At 42.9% G+C, this 25,972-nt stretch overlaps 1 protein-coding gene across 3 annotated transcripts in view; it reads left to right on the top strand.

Moving 5' to 3' along the window:
* The first annotated feature begins 424 nt into the window (after positions 1–424).
* The window catches only part of LOC119972777 (antizyme inhibitor 1-like), a 58,705-nt gene continuing 33,157 nt past the window's right edge, over positions 425–25,972 (top strand). Inside the window, exons 1-3 of one of the 3 annotated variants that reach the window (XM_038810137.1) lie at positions 425–636; positions 25,063–25,203; positions 25,687–25,752. The gene's annotated coding sequence lies outside the window, so the exon portion shown is untranslated. Of the gene's footprint in view, positions 637–2,417; positions 2,513–25,062; positions 25,204–25,686; positions 25,753–25,972 lie in introns of those variants that run through there. The other 2 variants (XM_038810135.1, XM_038810136.1) reach the window with 2 other exon arrangements.

Below are 25,972 nucleotides of genomic sequence, written 5' to 3'. Positions count from 1 at the left end.
TCGCGCGAATTGGGCCGGTGTGCATAAATATAGAAAGTTGTGTTGAGGGCCAAATCCAAATAAAATAGTAGCAAATGTCAATTATAATGATTGATTGTAAATGGCTGAAGTTTTAAAAGTGGCGACCCACATACAAAAATTACCCCAAGGGTCGTTTAATCTAACTCGGTATTCTGCATAGAATTATTAACCCAAGAACTAGTTGGGAAACTAAACAGAATCCCCCCCATAGATTTGGAGAAGACATGTTTGGAGTTCACCCTGCTCAACCCCCCCCCCAACAAAAAAAGTTGAGGACAACGGGGCTCAGGCGCGGCCCGGCCTTCCAGCGGTTGTTGTGGTAACCAGGACCTGGAGGATGGGGGGGGCGGGGCGGAGGGGGCGGGGCCATCAGCATCCGGGTCCCGAACCGAAGCTATAAAAGCGCGCGCCGGCCGGACGACTGCTCCTTTTTCTGTACTGTCTGCTGCTGGAGCTGGATCTTATGTGAATCGCGGCTTCCACTTTCGAACGGGACCAGTTTTTTATGGCCAAGAGCGGCCGTCGTCTTTCTCTTACACGTCCCCCTATTACTTTTTAAAAATTCCGCCTAAAAAGAAAAGACGCTTTACCAAATCCTTTGGGCCGTTATCTCACGTGAGTGCATTTTATTATTTCTTCCTCTCGGCGGGCGTCGAGTTGCTGGGAGGGGGGGGTGCCATGATGTTGCTGTAAACCGCCCATTCAATCAGACGGACGCTAGTTGTGATTAGAAACGCCTCGCGTTGCGAACAGATGAACCCGCGAGTGGGTTCGACGCCCAAGAGGGTGTTTGAGGGGCGATCAGGCGGTGTTGTTTGGGGAAGATTCGCGCGTGTGTATGTGTAGACAGCTGGTGGTGCTGGTCCGGCCTTCTCTTCCCCCCCCTCAGCTGGAAGGCGGACTCGGGCTATCCCACCGGGCCCCGCGGCGAAGCCCGGTCCCTCCCCCGCCGCCCTCCGATTGGCGGAATGGGCAGCGGTCGTCTCGCTTCTGTGTGGTCGGGGCGGCTGTCAATCAATCGACGTCGTGCCGTAGTGACGTCTGACCCAATGTTGAATGGAAGTGACGGTTGAGGACGGGCGTTTATTCAAAATTTTGCCCAAAAAAAAAGCACTGTGGTGGGGTGGGGGTGTTTGGAAAATGTATGTATGTTTGGCGGCGCAACGCTCACAACATTGACCCAGTACACCGGATTAGAAGCAATGGCGCATTCCCCCGCCCTGTTGGAACTCTTAAACATGGGGCGCTTTTGGATCGGGGGGAACGTCCCGTTCAAAATGGGGGCCCCCTGCCCGTCTTTTCGCCTTTCTATTCACCCTATCATCCAGCGGCGCTGTCAGCAAAGGTGCTCGGCGATGGCCGCCGGTAGCTGTGACGGCACCTGTTCGCCCGACTTGGGGGGGAAAGGAGGCCATTGAGAGTCTGGACGGCTCCACTCTCTCTCCCAGCGCCTCAGCGAGAGTGGAGCCGCCAGGCTTATTGAAGACCAGGCCAGATAATAAAAAATGGGAGGACATCTGGGGAATGGGCAAGGAAGAGAAACCAGTAACATGTGGAAGCGGATTGGATTCGAGAGCCGTGTGACGCCCGTTTCTCTCCGCCCCCCCCCCCCCCCCGCTGAGCTTGCCCACCACTTTGTGTGTGTTTTATTACAGAATCCATCCTTGCAATCCCCCCCCCCCCCCCCAATAAAAGAAACCCCCAATAACTGGAAACTTTGACGTGCTTCCAAAATGAATGGTGGAAAGTTGGAGGCGTGATTGCCCTCTCTCTCTCTGATATCTTTCCTACTCCGGTTTTGTTTGTTTTGGCCACAAGAAACTTTCCAAGGATCGCCGCCAGCTTTCATCTGGTTGGTTGGGGGGGGGGGGGGGGCAGCAGTTCATTTCCACCTCCGCCGCCTGTCAACTTTTGAATTCCCAATTTTTCCATCCATATATATATATTTGGAAGTCAAACTTGTTCACCCAGCCGGTCCCTGGCTTTCACTCCGCGGGTGGTATCAAACGCAACAGCCGCACTCCCGTTAAACAGCCCCTTCCTAGAAATAAAAATAACTTTCGGCTCCAGTGAGCCGAAACAAAAACCACATTCAGCAGCTTAATTGTGTTTTGTTTGGATTGCTCCTCTCCGCCCATCCGTTTCTTACTTTTTTTCGAATAAAAAAGGCGCGCCGGGCCGAGGAGAAAGTGGAAGGTGTGCTTTTTGGTGGTGGTGGGGGGGTTGCCGGCTAGTATTGTTTTTAAATAGTCGGTGGTGGCAATGTTCCGGTTGGGGCCGGCACCGGCCGGATTGATGCTATTGTTGCGTGTGTACAATAGCGCCGGCTGCGCCTGTGGTAATAAATGGAGAGTGAAGCGGGGGGGGAAAGAGAGACAGCTGGACCCGGGCATGCAGGAGTGTGCAGACAGCAATTCAGACCATCCAATTACTGCTGATTTTACACATTGTTAAGGAGTGAAGTCGGTCAGAGATTTCGTAAATGTTTCAGGTAGCCTTGTGTGCTCTTGTTTGAAGGTCGAGAGATGTAACTTTTTCTGCTGCATTGATTGGGGGGGGGGGGGGCGTCATGTTTGTTTACAAACCACCCTCTTGAAATTTCTACAGTTAGAACCCTTCGGGGTAGAATGGATTGACTCTGGTCACTGTTAATAATAATCCTTATTATTGTCACAAGTAGGCTTACATTAACTTTGCAATGCCGTTACTGTGAAAAGCCCCTAGCCGCCACACTCCGGCGCCTGTTCGGGTACACTGAGGGAGAATCCAGAATGCCCAATTCACCCAACAAGCGTGTCTTCTGGGACTTGTGCGAGGAAACAGACACAGGGAGAACATGCAGACTCTGCACAGACACTGACCCAAGCCGGGAATCAAACCAGGGTCCCTGGTGCTGTGAAGCAACAGTTCTAACCGCTGCTGTCGTATCCCCTATAATAAAACCTGCAGAAGTTACAATAAATGTCCATTTCCCCTCCATTTTGCATGGAAGATGTCAGTTGGATTTGATTTGGGTTTATTGTCACATGTACTGAAGTACGGTGTAAAGTATTGTTCTGTGTACAGTTCAGACAGATTGTTCTATACATGAAAAACATAGGACATATGATAGATACACAATGTAAATACACAGACACAGTCATTGGGTGAAGCATTCGGAGTGTAGAGCAGATGTGTGGAGACATCAGTTCAGTCCATAAGAGTTATTCCGGATTCTAGTAACAGCAAGGAAGAAGCTGTTTTTGAATCGGTTAGTGAGTGTTCTCAGACTTTTGTATCTCCTTCCCAATTGAAGAGAAAATAACCTGGGTGGGAGGTGTCTTTTATTATGCTGCCCGCTTTCCCAACACAGCGGGAGGTGTAGACTAAGTCAATGGATGGGTTTGTGTGATGAACTGGGCTGTGTTCACAAATTACCTTCAGTAGTGTGTTTAGTATGAATAAGTAACAAGTGAAGAGGTTTAGTCAAGATTGTTGCAATATGTACTCATTTCACAACTATTTAATTCGCGTAATTAAACCTACTTTGTAGGTTTGTGATTATTCAACCAAGTTACCAACAGCGATAAAGTTGAACCTTTCCATCTGGTGAAATTGTAGATATCCTGGGTCACCAACACCTAACCTGAGACACGAGGAGCAGCTCAAAAAAAGACAAACCTCTAAATCCTGCTCAGAAAGTTTCTCTGCAGCATGCTTTATCCTTGAGTGAATTTTGTGGTGCAGCAAATAGGCATGAACTGTGCTTCGAAGTGCACATTTAGAGTGGTACAGTGTTTAGCACTGCTGCCTCACAGTGCCAGGGATCTGAGTTCAATTCCAACCTTGGGTGAGTCTGTGTGGAGTTTGCACATTCTCCCCTTGTCTGCGTGGGTTTCCTCTGGGTGCTCCGGTTCCCTTCCACAGTCCAAAGATGTGAAGGTTCGGTGATTGGCAATACTAGATCAATAGATGTGCAAATTACATGGGATTACAGGGAAAATACAAGGGTCGGGGGCTCACTCATGTGCTGTTTCAGATAGTCAGTGCAAACTCAGTGGGCCAAAGGGCCTCCTGCACTTTAGGAATTCTGTGGTTCTATAATGTCCACCCTGATGTTCCAGGTGATTGGAAGCACTGACTCCCTCTTGTCCTGTTTACATATAATTGCAAACAGCTCAGAGAAAGGCTGATAATTGGGGTTTTATTACCTTGACTGTATAATATTTGGATTGTTTTGAATTATTTTCTCTACTTTATCACTGGGAATGTATGTGGGCACAGCAAATAAACCTTTAAAAGAGATTTCTCGTGCTTAGGAGCCTGATATTTCGAAACCTGGCTTTTCATTTAAAATTAAGCTTACTCTAAAATGGTCTGGTCCAAGTGCTGGCAATGGTAATTCAATAAATGTCATCTGGTGAGCAAATTAAATATTCTGAAAATGTCCTTGGAACTGTGATAATACTCAAAGCTGTACATATTGGCTGTGCAATATGTGGAGAAGTTTTTGTGCTATCTAATACAATAACCGCTGCTTAAGTAGCATGTTTATACAGACAAACCGGTGGTTGCATGAGCCAATTTTTACCTTTTTATGGACTCGAGAGTTTCCACTTGATCCAACAGTCAACTGCATTATTAGAATGGCTAAGTGTTGCATCTGAATGGAACAAAGGCCAGGGTGTGCTGGAGGGTTGCCCAACAGCATAGTCAGTTGTGATACTCCCTTGATTGTTGTCCATAACTGTTCATGGCATATAGCATTTCAGTCAGCAGTGAGATTCAGCTGTTTACTGACACAAAAATAGATGCCTGTCTTTTGCTTGACACTAATTTTAGTTTTCCCCTGCCATCATGCCTCCTTTCATTGTTCCCCTTCTTGGGCACTCTGCCGGCTCCACATCTAAATCCCCACCTCAATACTTCTCGTTGAGCTTCCTGTTCTTGCACTGCTGTCTCAGGTTTGATGATCTTGCGTGGTTCCACAATTCATCTGAGTGTCACCATCCTTCAAAGGACCTGGCGAGGCACTCGTTATGCTCTCCTCAGACAAAGCATCCCAACTTCTCTTTTTGACCTACCTCTCACTGCGGGTGAGTGAACAGAGACATATGGAAGTACAGAGGGGCCAGTCAGTGCATGGCCTGTGCGTGGGCTTCCAGCCCATCACAACCTTGTTGCAGATGATTATATCAACAGCATAGCCTGGATACAACCTTTGTAATGCCACCTTCCCTTTTTATTGAATCCTTGCTGCCTGGCTGTAGCTTCCACAACTTTGTCATTCTACAGTGGTGACTGTATAATCTCCATCAACAAATCTCATCGAGTTCTCTGCCCGTACTCACCTTCGCCACCATTGGAATTCTCGCCACTTGTTGTGAAATTTAAAAAAAAAATTAGTGTACCCAATTCATTTTTTTTACAATTAAGGGCAATTTAACATGGCCAATTCACATACCCTGCTCATCTTTGGGTTGTATGGGGTGAGAGCCACGCAGACGCGTGGAGAATGCGTGAACTCTGCGGCCGGAATCGAACCCAGGACCTTGGCGCCTTGAGGCAGCAGTGATAGCCACTGTGTTGCCTTCAGTACTCTTTTCAGAGTGATCATCACTGCTTTCCTCTGTGCCTCAACACTATTTGACCCATCACGTTAACCATCTTCCTTTTTAATCATTGTCCTTTCTTTATCTATCCCTAATAAGCTTCCGCACGGTTGTTTGGTAAAACATCTGGAGTTGTGAATGGCTGTACATGCCCAAACCATGATTTGCAAATGATGGTGTTTCGATGTACCTTTGCCCTTGTTCTTTCCAGGTTGTAGAGGTCAAGGTTTTGGGAGGTGTTGCTGAAGATAACTTGGTGAGTTTCTGCAGTCTATTCCATAAAAAGGATACACTGCAGCCTGAGGCTTTCATTAACACTGCAATGAAGTTACTGTGTAAATCCCCTAGTCGTCCCACTCCAGCACCCGTTTGGATACACTGAAGGAGATTCCAGAATGCCCATTTCACCTAACAAGCACGTCTTTCGGGACTTCTGGGAGGAAAACGGAGCACCCGGTGGAAACCCACGCAGACACTGGGAGCACATGCAGACTCCGCACAGCCAGCGACCCAAGCCGGGAGTAAAACCCGGGTCCCTGGCACTATGAAGCAACAGCGCTAACAACTGTGCTACTGTGCCGCCCCTAATGAATAATGGAATGGGCTTGTGAGGCTGAATTGCCTAATCCTACTCTTGGTTCTTATGTTCTTATGCTGTTGTAGAGGATGGACTTGATCAAGTGAACTGCTGTGCATTGGATGATGTTTGTTTTCTTGAGTGTTATTGCAGCTGTCAGGGTATTCTGCCACAATTCTGACCTTGCAGCCTCTGAACTGATCTAGTAGCCACCACATTTGTGATTTTCTTTTTTGTGTGGTCAGTAACAGCTGCCAAGATGAAGTTGGTGGAAGATTTTGTGGTCATGCCATTGAATGCCATGGCAAAGTAATTGGGAATGCCACTGTGAACCTCATTATTATTTAGGATTTCTCTATACATACATGGACTGTTTCATTATCTGAGGAACAAATAGATCTGAGCACTGGAATTATCAGTAAACAATTCTCACTTAACTGCAACGATACCCAAAAACTGAGGTGATTTGCCTCCAACAACCACTGCCAATCATCCTTTATGCTAAATATCACGCCAGCCACCAATACTCCCTTATCACCATTGATTAAAGTATTTGTGACTGGCGCAGTGGCCTCACTTTTGAATTTAAGTCTTGCCAATATTTAGATTAAGGCTGTAATGGTATCTAAACTGAATAGTCCTGACAGGACCGAAAGTGAGTTGATAGCAGCACTGATGACCCCTTCCACCATTTTGAGAGTAGGCTCATGGAATGTAGGGATTACAATTGACCAATTAACCTTGGGAGAATGTTATGCTCGAAACAGTAATGGTCTAGCTTTTCATGGTGGATCATATATGAACCATTTTATATATTATTGAGTAGATGTCAATATTGTTGGTGTACTGGAACAGCATAGGTCTTCAGGACTGTAATCAGAATGTTATTGGGACCTGTAGCCTTGGCTGTCGCACAGGGTGAATCGAATTGGCTGAAGACTGCCATCTTTGATGGCGAGGACATCAGGAGGATGTTGAGAAAGAATATTCGTTAAGCTCGGCACTTTTAGCTGAAGATGGTGGCAAGCACTCCACTTTGTTGCACAGATGTGCTGAACCTTGGCATCATTGCGGATGGGAATGTTCATTTAGTCTCCACCAGGCAGTTGATTTATTTACGCACCATCGGGTTAGCACCTCATTTTCAGGCATACCTAATCCTGCTCCTGGTGTGCTCTTATACACTTCTCATTGAACCAGAATTTGTCATTTTGTTTGGCGATGGAAGAGTGAGGGGCCATGAGATGACATTGTAATTTAATAAAGTACTGTTAAAGGCCCTCTGCCTCAGATGTGCAGTTTTGACTGGTACATTTGTTCTTAATCTGTAGTATTTAACAAAAAGATTGAATCTTACAAGATAGGAGAAGATGATACTGCCTGCTGTCTGTGCCAGTTCTTTGAAAAAAAGTTATTCAGTTTGATTCCTTGCTCCAAACTTTGCCTATAATCCTCCAAATTAACCCACTTCAAGTATACTTTCCGTTGCCTTTTGAAAATTCCTCAGGAAAATTATTGCACTTCATTTTCAGGTAGTGTGTTAAAGATTTTCTTTAACCCTCTGGAAACATAATTCTCATTTTCCCTCTTGTTTTGCCAAGGAAACTATTTTTCCTTATTCTAACAAAACCCTTCAAAATTTTCGTACTTCCTTAGTAGCCCCTTAACATTCTCTGTCTAAAATGAATAATCCCAGTTTCTCAATCTCTTCACATAGCTGAGGTGCTTCATTTGTATATCACCCCACTAAATCATTGGTATTCAATAGCCTGTATACAAAATCAAGTATCTCATTTGCTTTCAAAACTGGCATGTCAACTTGCTCAGTCAGCTTCAAAGATTTGTGAATATGTATCTCATCCCTGCCTCAACCTCTCTGGCTGTGCACCCCTTTGAGAATAGTTCAATTTAAGATTATTCCTTTAGATTATTCCATATTCCTTCCAGGACATATCACGCCACATTGATCTGGATTAAGTTGCATCTACCATGTGTGCTCATTTCACTAGTCTGTGTCTTCCATGAAATTTGCTATTCTGTTTGTTTATTCCATTGCCAATTTTTGTATCATCTGTAAACTTTGAAATTGTCAACTTTATACCCAGACCCAGGTTATTTATTTCAATTTTTGTTCTTGTACTGCCCCTTGTATCAATCTGAGGGATTTCACTGAATGTTTTTTTCCCAATTTGAAAACTATCACTAAACACTACTCGCTACTTCTATCCCGTGGCCAATTGTGTTTCCTTAGGTGGGGGGGGTGTCCTGATTGCTGATGAGACTTGCGTTGGTTACAGTCAACAGATTTTATTGTCTGTCTTCAGGCTCTGAGATTAGCTCTTGGAACCTGTACATTGAACTCCACTACATGGGAAACACAAACCTGTACCGATCCAAATGTAGGAATCACTGTCATCAAGTAATCTCAACATTTAAGGAAGGAAGGTGGTCAGGTCTAGACAGGAGAGATGAGCAGGCTGCAAACCTGTGCCTTCACTCTAACCCTAACCCTCCAATGGTGACTTCAGGTGTAAATATTTGCAATCTAATCTGACTGAATTTGACTTTGCGAACTGCTGTGGTGGTATTTAAATTGTCTGGATTATTGGACAAGGCTTCTGCATTACTAATCCAGTCGCATGACCACAACGCTAACGAAAGATACCAAATTGATAATTTAGTGAATAAACCATAAGCCTTTAATAGATAATAAAGAAATGTCTGATTTGTTTATCGTAGAATTTACAGTGCAGAAGGAGGCCATTCAGTCCATCAAGTCTGCACTGGCCCTTGGAAAGAGCACCTCCACCCTATCCCCACAACCCAGTAACCCCACCTAACCTTTTGAACACTGGGGCAATTTAGCATGATCAATCAATCCACGCAGACAAGGGTGAGAAAATGCAAATTCCACACAGACAGTAACCCGAGGCCAGAATTGAATCCCGGTCCCTGGAGCTGTGACGCAGCAGTGCTAACCACTCTGCCACCGTGCTGCACTTTTAAATGATGATTTTGTATCTCCGTTCATTGTTGAGGAAGAGGACAAGATAGCACGGGTACAAAGGAACCTAAAAAGTAGCAACGATTTTGGTAATAGTAATTGAGAGAATAATAGGACTCAGGATTCCTTCCCCTGGTTTTTAAGAAAAAGTAGACCAAGAAGTTGCAGATTAGTTTTTAAAATCAATTTAGAGTACTCAATTCATTTTTTCCAATAAGGGGAAAATTAGTGTGGGCGAAACCCACGCAAACACTGGGAGAATGTGCAAACTCCACACGGACAGTGAGCTGGCGCCAGGAGGAAGCAGTGCTAACCACTGTGCTGCCCTGCAGATTTGTTTGTCAGCATTTTACGAAGTGTTCTAGATTATGGGATAGTTCCTTTTGATTGGAAACCTCAAATTACATAGAAAATAAGAGCAGTAAGTCATTCAGCTCTTTGAGCTTGCTCAGTTATTCAATATGATCATAGTAAACTGTTCCTGCTTTCCCCACCATATCCTTTGATCCATTTAGCCCGAAGAGCTATATCTAACTCCTTGAACCCATGCAATCTTTTGGCCTCAACTGCATCCTGTGGTGCTGAATTCCACAGGCGTACCACTTCCTGGGTGAAGAAATTTCTCCTAATCTTAGTTCTAAAAGGTTTACCCTGTATCCTTATGACCCCTGGTTTTGGATACCTCTACCATCGGGAACATCCTCCCTGAATCTACTCTGTCTAGTCCTGTTGGAATTTGAGATTTCTGTGAGATCCCCCTGAACTCCAACGAATATAATCCTAACCAATTCAATCTCTCCTCTCACATCAGTCCCGCCATCCCAGGAATCAGTCTGGCATACCACCTCTGCACTCCGTGTATATCAAGAACACCCTTTCTCAGAAAAGGAGACCAAAACTTTGCAAAGTAGTCCAGGTGCAGCCTCCCCAAGGCCCAATATATTTGCAGTAAGATATTTCTGCTTGAATCCTCTCTCGATGAAGGCCATTTGTCTTTATTATCAACTGCATGCTTTCCTTCAGCGATTGTGGTACGAGGAGACTCTGGTCTCGAGGTACATTCCCCTTGATTGATCACCATTCAGATAATCTGCCTTCCTGTTTTTACTTCCAGAATGTATACCCACATTATTCTGCCATGCATTTGGCCGCTCACTCAGCTTGTCCAAATCACACTGAAGTGGCTCTGCATCCTTCTCACAGCTTGCCCTCCCAAGCCAGCTTTGAGCTTTGTATCATCTGCAAATTTGGAGGCATTACATTGTTTCCTCATCTAAATCATTAATATATATTGTGAATAGCTGGGGTCCCAGCACCAATCACTGCAGGGCCCCACTAGTCATTGCCTGCCATTTGGAAAAAGAACATGACCTAGGAGCAGAAGCAGGCAATTCAGCCCCTTGAGCCTTCTCCACCATTCAATACGATCATGGCTGATCTCTCTTTTGACCTCAATTCCTCTTTCTTGCCTGTTCTTCATAACTCTTCAACTCATTACTAATTTTTAAAATGTCTATCTCCTCAATTTGCTCAATGTCCTGCCATTCACTGCACTCTGGCATAGTGAATTCCACAGATTCACAACTATTTGCGAGAGGTAATTTCTCCTCATCTGTTTTATTAAATCTTCTACCCCTTATCCTAAAACTATGACTTTTTGGTCCAGATTGCCCCCACAAGAGGAAGCATCTGCTCTACATCTACTTTGTCAATACCTTTTATCAATTTGTATTTCTCAATTAGATCTCTCATTCTTCTAAACTCTAGATTAAACTGCTCAATCACTCTCTTCATAAGACAGACCCCATATCTCTGGAATCAATCTAGTGAACCGCCTCTTAACTGCCTCCAATGCAACCACATCACTTCTCAAATATGGGTGCCAAAACTGTACACAGTACTCCAGGTGCGCTCTCACTAATGCCTTGTGCAGTTACAGCAGGTAATATGGAAGACAAATGGAATTTTGGCCTTTATACCTAAAAGAATAGAGTATAAAAGTAGAGAAGTGCTGCTGCAACTGCATACTAATTTTTCGTGATTCATGCCCAAGGGCACCCAGACCCCTCTACATTAAAGCACTCTGAGGTTTCCCTCCGTTTAGATAATTAAGTTGCATTTCCATTTCTCCAAGCACAATGGATAACCTCACAATTGTCCACATTGAATTCCTTTTGCAAAAATTTTGCCCACTGACCTAACCTATCTATATCCATTTGTAAATTTCTAATTCCCTCATTGCAATTTACTGTCTCACCTATAGAATAGAACAGTACAGCACAGAACAGGCCCTTCAGCCCTCAATGTTGTGCCGAGCCATGATCACCCTACTCAAACCCACGTATCCACCCTATACCCGTAACCCAACAAACCCCCCCCCCCCCCCCCCCCCCCCCCCCCCCCCACCTTTTATTAGGACACTACGGGCAATTTAGCATGGCCAATCCACCTAACCTGCACATCTTTGGACTGTGGGAGGAAACCGGAGCACCCAGAAGAAACCCACGCACACAGGGGAGGACGTGCAGACTCCACACAGACAGTGACCCAGCTGGGAATCGAACCTGGGACCCTGGAGCTGTGAAGCATTTATGCTAACCACCATGCTACCCTGCTGCCCTTATTCTTAGTGTAATCTGCAATTTGGCTCTAGTACGTTATATCCCTATGTCCAAGTCATTAATATATATTGTAAATAGTTGGTACCCGAGGACCGAATCATGTGGCACCACATTATTTACATCTTGCCTATTGCATCACAGCCCCGAGGACCCGGGTTCGATCCCAGCCCCAGGTCACTGTCCGTGTGGAATTTATATACTCTCCCCGTGTCTGCGTTTGTCTCACCCCAAAACACCCAAGATGTGCAGGGTAGGTGAATTGGCCATGCTAAATTGTCCCGTAATTGGAAATAAAGTTGGCATTTAAATTTATTTCTAAAAAGTTGCATTTTGCCAAGCAGAAAATGACGCCCGGCTCTGTTGATTAGCCAGTCTTCTATCCAAGCTAATAAATTACCTCTAATCCCATGTGTATTAGCTTTCTGTGTGGCACCTTATCAAATGCCTTCTGGAAGTCCAGATATACTACATCTACAGGATCCCCATTTTCCAATTGGCTTGTTACATCTTTGAAGAACTCCAGCAAATTGTCAATGACTTCATGAGCAGCACAGTGGTTAGCACTTGCCAGGAACCAGGGTTTGATTCCCACTTGGGTCACTGCGGAGTCTGCACGTTTTCCCCGTGACTGCGTGGGTTTCTCTGGGTGCTCTGGATTCCTCTAGCAAGTCCCGAAAGATGTGCTTGTTGGGTGAATTGGACATTCTGAATTCTCACTCCATGTACCCGAACAGGCGCTGGAATGTGGTGACTAGGGGATTTTCAGAGTAAATTAATTGCATTGTTAATGTAAGCCTACTTGTGACAGTAATAAAGATTATTATTATTTGCCCTTCATAAAACCATGCTGACTGACTCTGATGGATTACGTTTTGACTTTCTAGATGAACTGTTATTAATTCGGGTTTGAACAGTTTCCCAATAAGATCAAGAGTTTAATAGGCCATTCAGCCTATCGAGTCTCCTCCGCCATTCAATCATGGCTGATATATTTCTCATCCCATTCTCCTATCTTCTCCCCATAATCCCTGATTCCCCCTATTAATCAAGAACCTATATATCTGTCTTAAAGACACTCAGTGATTTGGCCTCCACAGTCTTCTGCGGCAAAGCGTTCCACAGATTCACCACCCTCCGGCTGAAGAAATTCCTCCTCATCTCAGTTTTAAAGGATCGTCCCTTCAGTCTGAGGCTGTTCCCTCTGGTTCTAGTTTTTCCGAGAACATCCTCCGCGTCTACTCTATCTAGACCTCTCGGTATCCTGTAAGTTTCAATAAGATTCCCCCCCCCCACCACCCTTCTAAACTCCATCGAGTGCAGACCCAGAGTCCTCAACCGTTCCTCGTATGACATGCTCTTCATTCCCAGGATCATTCTTGTGAACCTCTGCTGGATCCTTTCCAAGACCAGCACATCCTTAGATATGGAGCCCAAACTGTTCTTAATACTTCAAATGGGGTCTGGCCAGAAGTGCATACAGCCTCAGAAGTACACCCCTGCTCTTGTATTCCAGCCCGCTTGACATGAATGCTAACATTGCTTTTGCCTTCCTAACTGCTGACTGAACCTGCACATTAACCGTAAGAGAATCTTGAACTAGGCTGCTAGGCCCTTTGTGCTTCTGATTTCTTAAGCCTTTTCCAATTTAGAATGTCTATGTCTGCATTCTTCCTATCAAAGTGCATAACCCCACACTTTTCCACATTGTATTCCATCTCCCACTTCTTTACCCACTCTCCTAACCTGTCTAAGTCCATCTCAGCCCCCTTGCTTTCCTCACTGCTGCCTGTCCCCCTGCATATCTTTGTACCATCTGCTAACTTAGCAACAGTACCCTCAGTTCCTTCTTCCAGATCATTAACACACATTGTGAAAAGTGGTGGTCTAAACACCGACCCCTGAGGCACACCACTGGCACTGGCTGCCATCCTGAAAAAGGCCTTTTTATCCCCACACTCTGCCTTTTGCTAGCCAGCCAATCCTCTCTCCATGCCTGTATTTAACAGCCTCCTATACGAAACCTTGTCAAAGGCCTGGAAATCTAAATAGATCTTGTCCACTGGTCCTCCTTTGTCTAAATTCCTTGTTACCACCTCAAAGAATTCCAAAGATTTGTCAGACATGGCCTCCCCTTGATGAAGTCGTGCTGACTCAGTCCTATTTTCTCATGTACTTCCAAGTACTCCACAGTCTCATCTTTAATAATGGACTCAAAAATGTTACCAATAAGAAGTCAGGCTAACCAGCTATAATTTCCCATCTTCTGCCTCCCTCCCTTAAACAGGGGTGTTACATTAGCCACTTTCCAGTCCTTTGGGACCCTTCCTGCCTCCAGTGATTCCTGAAAGATCACCACTAATGCCTCCACAATCTCCTCCGCTAATCTCCTTTAGAACCCTGGTCCTTTCAGTTTCCCCAGAACCTTCTCCTTCGTGATGGCCACTAGACTCACCTTTGCCCTCTGATTCTTCTGAAGTTCTGGTATCCTACTGGTGTCTTCCACCATGAAGACTGATGCAAAGTAACTATTCAGTTCTTCTGCCATTTCTTTGTTTCCTATTACTACCTCTCCAGCCTCATTTTCCAGTGGTCTATTGTCTATTCTTGCCTCTCTATGCTATCTTTTATATTACTAGCTAGCTTACACTCTTTCATCTTCTCCCCCTCTTAATGCTTTCTTAGTTATCCTCTGCTCACTTTTAAAGGCTTCCCACTAATCCTCGCCACCTTGTATTCTTTTTCTTTTATGTTGTCGTTGAGTTCCCTTGTCAGCCATGAATGCCTGGTCATCCCCTTAGCACAGTGTTCTTCAAACTTTTTTTCCGGGGACCCATTTTTACCAACCTTTGCGACCCACGCCGGCCGACCTGGGCGACCCACCATTTTCACTTGCCTTGTTTGCTGCTGACAAAAATGGAGGAAATGGTTTTGGGTCCCTTTGGCCCTCGTACACGCTCCTCCAATGGAACCTGTTGGATGAAGGTGAAGCCTTCTGGTGTCGGAAAGTAGGGAGTCTCCATCTGTCCATAGTTCTGAATTTTTCTCCTGTAAAGTTTCATCAAATAACCCCCCCCCCCCCCCCCCCCCCCCCCGGAATTTGTTAAATAAATAAATAAATAAAATAAATGAATAAAGCCCCCCAACTTGTAAAAAAAATAAAAAAAATAAATTTTTAAACCCCCCCCCCCCCCCCCCCCCCCCCCCCCCCAAATTTGTAACCAAAAAAAAAGAATAAAAACCACTACAGAACTTGGAAAACAAAAAGCTGCAACCGTTTTTTAAAAAATATAGCGGTTGCACTGCACATGCGTGCCTGATTTGCGCATGTGCACCGATCATCGTGCGTGCGCACTGCGGCCAAATTTTTTTTACATGTTCATGGAATGCGTATGCGGGCCGATTGTCGTGCACGCATGTGCAATGCAGCCAAATTTTTTTTTGACATGTTCCTGGCCGCCTGCAGCTGGCGTTATGAAAAGCCAGCTGCTGTGCAGGGACTTGCGCGATCGGGAGCACGCGGATAGCGGCTCGGCGACCCTCCAGACACCCACCGGGTTGCGCCCCCGACTTTGAAGAACACCTCCGTATCATGTTTCTTCCTCCTTGGGATGTATTTCTGTTGTGATTCCTGAATAACTGCCAAAAACCCCTGCCATTGATGCTCCACTGCCTTCCCTCCTTTACAGTAAACTCCCGCCAGCTCCTTCCTCGTGTCATTGTTGTTACCTTTATTTAATTGTAATACCATTACATCTGATTCTATTTCTTAGACATCGCACAAATTCCTTTTCTTGGGATCCACTACCAACCTGATTTTCCCAGTCCATCTGCATATATTATTGTAATAGTGCCTTTCCTATAATCCTTTTCTACCTCCTGATTTATTTTCTGCCCCACATTCTGGCTACTGCTATGGGGGCTGTACATAGCTCCCATCAGGGTCTTTTTTCCTTTGCGATTCCTCAACTCTACCCACACAGATTCTATGCCCTCTGATCCTATATTGCTTCTTGCTATCGATTTAATTTCAATCCTCACAAAAAATGCAACACCGCTCCTTCTGCCCATCTGTCATTTTGCTCGAGACATATACGTGGGTATTTGGATCTCAGCCATGATCCCCTTGCAGCCAAATCTCTTGTGATGCCCTCAACGTCATACTGGCCAGTTTCATTGTGCATAACAAAACTCATTTACTTTGTTCTGTATACTGTGTACGTTTAGGTACAATGACCTCAGTTCTGCATTGACCACCTCTTCTCCCTTTCTCTCTCTCTCTCTCTCTCTCTCTCTCTCTCTCTCTCTCTCTCTCTCTCTCTCTCTCTCTCTCTCTCTCTCTCTCTCTCTCTCTCTCTCTCTCTGTCTCTCTCTCTGTGTCTGTCTCTCTCTCTCTCTCTCTGTCTGTCTCTCTCTCTCTCTCTCTGTGTCTGTCTCTCTCTCTCTCTCTCTCTGTGTCTGTCTCTCTCTCTCTCTCTCTCTGTGTCTCTCTCTCTCTCTCTCTCTCTGTGTCTCTCTCTCTCTCTCTCTCTCTGTGTCTCTCTCTCTCTCTCTCTCTCTGTGTCTCTCTCTCTCTCTGTGTCTGTCTCTCTCACACACTCTTCTCCTCTCTCTCTCTCTCTCTCTCTCTCTCCTTCCCCCCCACCCCCACACACACACACAAACATACGCACACACACACACACACACACACACACACAGCCTTAGTTAAGCAATTCACCAGGACTCTGGTCCCAGCATGAGTCAAGTGAAGATTATCATGTTGGTTCCCCAGTACTGGTGCCAATGTCCCATGATTTCAAACCCATTTAACTCCTTAATCTTATTGATCCTATGCCAATTAGCTCATGGCTCGTAGTAATGCAGAGATTATTACCTTTTGGCTCTTTTCTATTTTAGCTCCTAACTGTTCATATTCCCTTTGGCAGAACTGATGGATGTTAAACTAATGGGTCTATAGTTTCCTACTTTCTGCCTCCCTCACTTTTTGAACAAGGGTGTTACATTAGCATTTTTGTAATCCCCTAGAATTGTTCCCACATCCACAGAATTTTGGAATATTAGAACAGATTGATCCATTGAGAGCATCACAAGGGGCTGGTTTAGCACTGTGCTAAATTGCTGGCTATGAAAGCAGGCCAGCAGCACGGTTCAATTCCCATACCAGCCTCCCCAAACAGGCACTGGAATGTGGCGACTAGGGGCTTTTCACAGTAACTTCATTTGAAGCCTACTTGTGACGATAAGCGATTTTCATTTTCATTTCATTCTCTCCACTGCCACTTCCTTTAAGTGAAAATGCTGCCGTTGGACTGGGGTGGGTGTAGTAAGAAGTCTTACAACACCAGGTTAAAGTCGCAACAGGTTTTTTCGAATCACTAGCTTTCGGAGCACAGCTCCTTCATCAGGTGTGTGAAGAGGTGGGTTCCACAAACACATAGAGACAAAATCAATGATGCAAGGAGATGCTTTGAATGCGAGTTTTTGCAGGAAATTAAGTCTTTACAGGTTCAGATGATTCGACCGGAGAGAGGAATAATCACAGGTTAAAGACGTGTGAATTGTCTCAAACCAGGACAATTGGTAGGATTTTGCAAGCCCTGGTCAGATGGTGGGGTTGAATGTAATGAGACATGAATTCAAGGCCCCGGTTGAGGCCGTACTCATGAGTGCGGAACTCGGCTATCAGTTTTTGCTTGGCAATTCAGTGTTGTCGCGCGTCCTGAAGGCCGCCATGGAGAACCCTTGCCCGATGATCAGAGGCTGAATGCTCTTGACTGCTGAAGTGTTCCCCAACTGGAAGGGAACATTCCTGTCTGGTGATTGTCGTGTGATGTCAGTTTATATGTTGTTGCAGCGTCTGCGTGGTCTCGCCAATGTACCTTTAAGACCCTGGGATGTAGGTCATCAGACCCCGAGGACTTGTCGACCTTCAATCCCAATAGTTTGTTCATACTTTTCCCCCTATTCCCTTTCTATTAACCTCTGCATTACCTGTTCCTATTGGGATGGTATTAGTGTCCTGCACCCAAGCAAAATATTGATTTAGTACCTCTGGTATCTAATCCAAAGCGCTTTTAATTTTATATGCTAATCTCTTATGTAGGACTTTGTCGAAAGCCTTCTGAAAGTCCAGATAAACCACATCCACTGGTTCCTGCTCATCAACTCTACTTGTTAGATTCTCAATGTATTCCAGTAGATTTGTCGAGTGTGATTTCCCTTTTGTAAGCCCGCACTGCCTCACTATTCAAAAAGGGAGAGAGAAATTGGGTAACTACAGACCTGTCGTTCTAACCACAATTGTGAGGAAGTTAAAAGGAATCCATCATCGGAGGCAGTGACTGTACATCTGGATAAGCAATAACTGATCACAATCAGCAGAGATTAGTGAAGCATAGGTCATGTCTGATTAATCTGGTTGAATTTCTTTTTAGATTATTTGCATGGTGAATAGCTGAGTCTCTGGATATTGTCGATATTTCCAGATGTTATTTGCACAATGTAGCACAAAAGATGATTGGAAAATGTGTGTGGAATTAAGAGGCAAAGAAACAGAAGGGAACCTTCTAGGGTCAGGCGTGATTGGTCATGTTCTCCAGTGATTCCTATGGGACCTGAGCTTCTGACCTTGTATATATTAATTACTTGTTTGTAGGAAGAAGAGGGCCTTATGTCCATGTTTGGGCATTACAAAGGTTCCCCTCCTACTGATATGGCTTGCATTTACAGTATATTCTGATTCCAATTCTCTTTTATGACTCAGCTGGATGATGCTATGCTGACGTTAAGATTGTAGGTGTATGACAGGGTGTGGCAAATAGTGCAGTTAGGTTATCTCAATGAAAGAAGCACCTATAATAAACTTGGCATCACAAATGTTGAAATATCTTGTTTCAAGTATTTTAATTTTTAATAGAATATCAAGCATCTGATTGAGTAGTTAGTTTGCTGAGTTTTTGTTGCTGATACATGCATAATAATTTAGATAACCTGTTTTTCATAAAATTCGTTATTTTTGCGCCATTCTAAAATGATTAATAACTGAGCTAAGAACAGCATAGCCCTAAACAGTTGTGTATTTAGCCATTGGAGATAGGAATGCAATTTTAATCGTGTGGATATTGCCTCCTGCAGATTCAAATCAAAGGAACATTGTGTCTCCAGTGTAGCAAAGAAATAAATCAGTTCATAAAGAAATTGTTTGATTTTGCTAACAGTGAAACTTTCTGATTGTTCCCTTTTATTCCTTCAGGGGATGAATGTGCTGCTACAAGGCCAGCGCTTATTGCCCATTCCTAATTGCCCTTCAAAAACTAGTGAGCTGCCTTTTAAAGTGCTGTTGTCCATGTAATGTAAGTGTATGCGTGGAGTTCAAGGATTATTACCCAGCAACAGTGAAGGAAATGGCTGTATAGTTCCAAGACATGGTGTGTGACTTGGAGAAGAATTGCAGGTGATGGTGTTCCCATGACCTTTTGCCTTTGCCCTTCTCTAGGATCAGGGTTTGGGTGACCCTGTTGATGAAATCTTGGTGATTGCTGAAGTGTACCTTGTGACTGATATACACTGCAACCACATTGTGATGGTGGAAGAAATAAATGTTTGGTGGTGGATCGGGTGTCAGTCAAGCAAGCTGCTTTGTCCTGGATGGTGTCGAGCTTCTTGAATGTTTTGGGCAAGTGGAGAGTATTCTGGCAATTGGAGAGTATTCCATCAGACGTCTGATTTTAGAACTTGCATTTGGTGGGAAGGTTTTGTGGAGGCAGGCAATGCACATAAGAGCATAAGAAATAGGAGCCCACAAGGCCACTCAGCCCCTTCAGTCTGTTCTGCAATTCAATAAGATGATGGCTGATCTACCTTTGTTACACCGTCTTATATCCCATGATCCCTTGAGTATGCAAAATCTGTTGCTCTGTCCAAATACTGGTGGAGAATTAGAAAGGTTTATAAAAAATGTTTTAATATAAATTTACAGTACCCAATTATTATTATTTTTTTCCAATTAAGGGGCAATGTAGCATGACCAGTCCACCTAACCTGCACATCTTTTGGGTTGTGGGGGAACAAAGGTTTATAAATCTTTAAGTGACGTATGTTTAAATGAAATCACCTCTTATTTTTCTAAACTCTAGGGAGCATATACCTCGTGTACTGAACATCTTTCATCCATAGCATAATTCCCCCTTTCCGGGAATCAGTCTCGTCAGTTGTGATGAGTGTAGGAATTTCTGATATATTGAATTATATGTATTTGGCGCAGTCCGGGATTAAATGCCTGGGTTATTGTGTGTGTGATTGCTGCAGTCATCTTTTTTAAAATCATGGGTTGCAAGACAGTTAGGCTTTTTGAGCCAGAGGTGCAATTAAAGCATTGTGAAAGTTTAGACTAATGGACTTTTTTCTTAATTAAGAAGGTTCCCTGCGGAGTAGTTAATTAGAACCATTATGTTCAGTTTAGTAAGATAATGTAGTTAATGGAAGGAGTCCGGGGTTGAAGCAGTCAGGTGTTGAGGTTCAGTTTTACTTTTTGGCTGGCAAGTAAGCTGAGAAGGTTTCTGAAGAAATACAGACAGACGATCTGCATTATTCTGACAGGATGTCAGGCGTGTTCTTTAAGCAGTCTCAAAAGATCTCTCTTTCTTAAAGTGGAGTATTCAAGACATCTCTATAGAGCAGGTTTTCTGGAGTGCTAACTATTTAAAAGTCGATTGGGACTGAGATGATTTTGGTGTTTGAGTGGTAATTAAGATGGAAGTTAAGGGTTATTGTGTCACTGTTCTTAATAATTTTTTATTAGTATATCATAATCCCTATTTTGTGTGAAATCACTTCTTTCCTCATAGTCTTACAGAATTAAAATAAAATATTGGGGTTTCTGTCAAGTATCCTAGCCACTGTTTGGGTCTGGTCCGCGATTGAAATCTTTGTTGCATCCGTTCTAAAACCAGGAGAGTAAATCCAGTTATGGTCACAGCATGGCCATACACCAGTTGCAGTAAGACTGCTTTATGATTGCACTCCAATCCCTTTTTAATAATGGCTTTCCAAATTGCTTGCTGTGCCTCATGTTAACTGCTTGTGATTTACATACAAGAATATCAAGGTTGTTCTGAATACTAACCTTTCCCAGCCTATTGTGAATGAAAAATTTCTGATTTTCCTACTGAAGTGAATACTTTTTATTCCATCTTTCATGCTTATGCTGCTCATTTAACTTATCTAAATCCTTTTGCAGCCTTTGAGTCTTCCACACAGTCTATGTCCCCATCAAACTTTAGATTGGCAGCAAACTAGAGTATTTCATACTCCATCCTCTTGTTGTTGTGGATTTAAAATAAAATAAATGTACCCAATTATTTTTTTCCAATTAAGGGGCAATTTAGTGTGGCCAATCCACCTACCCTGCGCATCCTTTGGATTGTGGGGGTGAAACCCACGCAAACACGGGGAGAATGCGCAAACTCCACACTGACAGTGACCCAGAGCTGGGATCGAACCTGGTACCTCGGTGCCGTGAGACAGCAGTGCTAACCACTGCGCCACCATGCTGCCCGTTTTTTGTAGATTATAAATAGCTGATGTCCAAGCACTTGGTCCCTCCAGCACCCCAATAGTTAACAGTCTGCATCTTGAAAATGACCTGTTTATTCCTCCTCTATTTTCTGTTCATTCACCAATCCTCAGTCCATGCTAATATTCCTGGAGGCCCAATTTTACAGAAGAATCTCTTGGGTGGAATCTTATTGAATGCTTCTTGAAAATCAAATTCACTACATCCATTGGTGCACCCTTATCTGGTTACAACTGCAAAAGTGATTTCCCTTTCATAAATCATATTATGATTTTCTTGGTGCCTTGTTATTATGTTCCTAATAGATTTAATATTGTGGACACAGTCAGTATTTATGTGGCTTGACTAGTTAAGTTTGTGGTCAATGTTGATGCCCAGGATGGTGGAGAATTCGACAATGGAAATATTTTTAAAAGTCATGGGGAGATTGTCAGACTGTCTTTTGTCATTTGCTGGAACCTGTGTGGCACAAGTTTCTTTCCACTTGTTATCCCAAGCTTGATGTTGTCCAGATTGGCTGCTTCTGAAGGAAACCGCTTGCGCTTAAGTAGCACCTTTCAAGATGTCTGTATAGAAACCAGAATTACCCTTTTTTAAAAGAGTGCTTTTCAGGCTATTTTATGTCCACCTGAACAAATGGGCCCTCTGTTTAATGTCTGACCAATAAAAGAGTTGCCTCCAATGGTGCAGCATTCCCACTATGATGCCTGGATTGTGGGCTCATGTCTCTACAGTAGCATTTGAACTTAACCTTACGACTGAGACAAGAGTGCTACCACTGACACATCATAGCTGACACATGTGGTTAGTGTGAATTCCTGTGCAGCTAAAATTTGCATTTGAGTTTCAATCTCACCAATTTGGATGGAATAAAAACAGATGCTAGAAATGCGCAGCTGGTTCATAAAATTATGTAAAGTATAAAAACACGTTTTGTTTCAAAAACGTTTGTTTCAATATAAATCGTTTGTCAGCAGTTTCCAACAACATTTTCTGATATTTCAATTTTTTTATTTCTCGAGTTCAAATGGACACATGGCTTCAGTGGAAATTATGCTTTTATCAACAAGAATCTCAATTCCCTATCTAAAATTTAGAATTGAGGGTTTTAACATGAGGGTTGTTTTATGAATGTCATCGTTTAGATCAGACTGAACACTTGAGACCAAACTTGGGTCATTAAAATATGCAGACTGCCAACATTGAAGGCTCTTAATTTCCAGTCATTTTGTAATCAATCAGTCATAGACTCTTTCTCGTGATGTGTGTCACTTGGTGTTTGCTGAATTGCTTTTCATTTTAATTGTAAATACTTAATTTAGCATGTACAAATTATGGTCTTGATTTTGAAGAGTTATATTAAAGCACAAGACTACATCTGATTTAGGAGGCAGATAGTTTCACATAGGCTAATTATGAATACCACAGACACGCAGATTCTAGAAAAGATAGTTTGCTGGTCACAGGACACAACTGGGCATAGTACAGTACTGTTACGTGGATTGCAGTAAAACTGTTACTTGAGAGGAATTGTGTAATCGTCCAAAATTGTAATAATGTGACACAAATATAATTAAGCTTCAGTGGTCTTTGTGATGGGAATGATTTTTCATTTGGTTAAGAGGATTGCGACATAACACGGTACAAGTAAGTATGTAAGCATGCTGTTCAATCAGCTAATGCATGGTAGAAGTGGTTTGGTTTCTAGTAAAATGCGTTTTTGTACTTTAGGCATTTTTGTGCGTGCGCTTGCAGTCGTGTAACCACAATATTTTCCACAAGTGTTCAGGATCAGAAGGAAGATACTTCCTTAATCTTGAAAGTTGATTGTTCTTGCAGACAGATAACACAAACTTCTAAACATTTTTCAATTGCTTAACATTTTATTAACCAAAGATTAACTTGGACTTTTATCATGGTAAAAACTTCATCCTAAAATGAATCAATTATTTGGAAGAGTTGCCCAGCTGAGCAAAGTGACAGGCCGTCAGCAGTAAAATGGGGAAAATAACTAAATGATAGGCAGTGAGAAGCCTGATCAGTACGATTACTTGCAAACTAATTGGTTAACTTATCTTGTACACTGCTATCCCGGTCAAATGAAAAGTAAAGCTTGCAGTTCTGTTATAGTGGTAGATCTATAAGTAGTGTCTGTTGCTGAATGTTCAGTAATAAATGGTGCACATGGCAAGCACAAAACATTAGTTATTTTATCCAGAACTTCAAGCATCAAATTAGCTAGTATCTTTTATTTTTTAATCCAATTAATAACGTGTTGAATGGTTACGATAGCTTTGTACTGTAATTTTAACTTCTGATCTGTTTTGTTAAACTTGTGTGTAGTGTCATTTTTCAACGCAATTTGAATACACATTTAGGAGTCTCTTTTGCAATCGGCATGAGTGATTCATACAATTGAGCATGGCTGATTCATTTATAGTAATATAGGAGAGTAGAGTGAGGATGAAGGGTAATTTTAAGAAGCATGCCATATTTATACCCAATTATTCCCAGGAAAGATGAAGCATTTGTTGAAAGTAAAGTTTTCTGTACTTAATAGTAGCAACTGTATGAAATTTTCTGCCATTTTTATGCTCCTTCTCAAATAAAACTTTCAGTATATAACTTATATTGTGTCGCCAAACATATTCAGATTGGGCTGAGACTACCTCAGTTAATTTTGTTCCAAGATGAAAAGGAGACAGTCTCTTGACTGCCCAAGGACGAATGGGCAATGAGTTAAACCACAATGCCACAAGAAACACCGAATAAGCCATTTTCAACGGTTTAACAAATTCTTCTGGAGCCAATCCATCTTTCTTTCTGTGTGAATTCAATGTTAAATTTTTAATATAAATTTGGCCTGACTCTATAGAATTCCACTGTGCAGCATAATGAATACAACAAGGAAATTAGTTGTTAGTTAATGACAAAGCAATGTGTCATTAGAAATAGGAGTAGGTCATTCAGATTTTTGAGCTTGATGGATCCAAGCTGCATCGCCGCTTATCATCCTTACTTCATTTGCCCTGGTACCCTTGCCTAACAAAAATCTTTTGATATTGGCCCAGCAGACACAGTTTTGCCCGCTGTGTGCCTCACTCTTGTTTGCTTAATTTTCTGCTCCCTTCTACATTACGATGGTACTTTTTAACGTCATATTATCTGCAAATATGCAAGTCTATCATTTCATCCAAGTCATTAATATAATGAACAATTCAGGCTTAAGTTCAAATGCCTGGAGAGACACCACTGGTCACATGACTGTCAGTAAGGTCAATATTCTGTAGTTTACGTTGCGGGTGTCAGCATCTGAATTTTCAAACTTTGCGAATAACACCAGGTAAGTAATCGGGAAGATAACTGCTTTCTTTTGCCAAAGCTGATTGAGCAAAAATTAGTGCCATTAGAATTAACGATCAGCCTAGTGACAGAGATACTTGTTTCCCAATTTGGCCAACCAACCAAAAATGAATCCGGGAGAAAAAAATTAAATATGAAGTATAACAATTCACTTTGTGCCCAGTCATTCCTTTTGTTTTTGATAAGGGGAATGATTAGAGCTTGCAACCTCTGTTAGGATACTGTTTTTGAACCGTGGGATGATTTATTTGGCAATTTCATTGTATTTATTGTTTGCATCGATGTTGACTCTTTTAAAATCATTTTTACAGGGCAGAATTCCTGTTTGGGTGTATAACAATTATCCAGAAGGTCTGGGAGTGACACTCTACCGAGAGCAGTTCGACTTTAACGCCGAGCCACCTTGGGACCCCAGCTGATAGTGGTGGTGTTCCATCTCCCGACTTGTCCATGTAAGGATAATTTGTTTGTTGGAATATATAGAAATAGTTGCTTTACTTATTTGCTACACTACAGGTATTACTGTTTTGATTGAATTTAGGATGCAAATTAATTTTGTAAAATATTTTTTCTGGTTGGTTTTTCTGGATCAGTAAATGAACTCCTGTAATTGATACCAAAAAATAGCTAGCTATAATAAATACTTAACGTGCAATTAGGGGCAGTGTTCAGAGTACTTCATAATGCATTCCTCTCAGCAAACTGGTTAAAATGGAGGAAATAATTAATCTTCAGAATAAATGAGTGGATTGTAATTTAGCACTTAAACTATATGCTGGTGACACCCAGCCCTACTTCACCACCACCTCTTTTAGTTCCTCCACTGTTGCTAAATTATCAAACTGCTTGTCAGGCATCCAGTACTGGATGAGCAGAAATTTCCTCCAATTGAGTATTAGGAAGGCTGAAGCTATTGTTTTTGATCACTGCTCCAGGCTCCATTCCCCTGGCAACAGTCTGATACTAAGCCATACTTGCAACATTGGTGTATTCGCCTTAAGGTGAGTTTTCAACTACATATCCACACTATCACTAAAACTGCTAATTTCCACCTCTAAAAATTGAGCACTACCTCAGCACATCTCTGTTGAAACCCGCATTCATGTCATTGTTACTCCTAAACTTAACAATTCCAATGCACGTTTGGCTGGTCTCTCTCGTTCTTTTCTCTAATCTTCAGGTCATCCAAAATTGCTGTCCATGTCCTTGCCCATACCAAGC

The sequence above is a fragment of the Scyliorhinus canicula genome, chromosome 10, assembly GCF_902713615.1.
Source record: "Scyliorhinus canicula chromosome 10, sScyCan1.1, whole genome shotgun sequence".
Lineage (NCBI taxonomy): Eukaryota > Metazoa > Chordata > Chondrichthyes > Carcharhiniformes > Scyliorhinidae > Scyliorhinus > Scyliorhinus canicula.
This window is presented reverse-complemented; position numbering and strand designations above follow the sequence as displayed.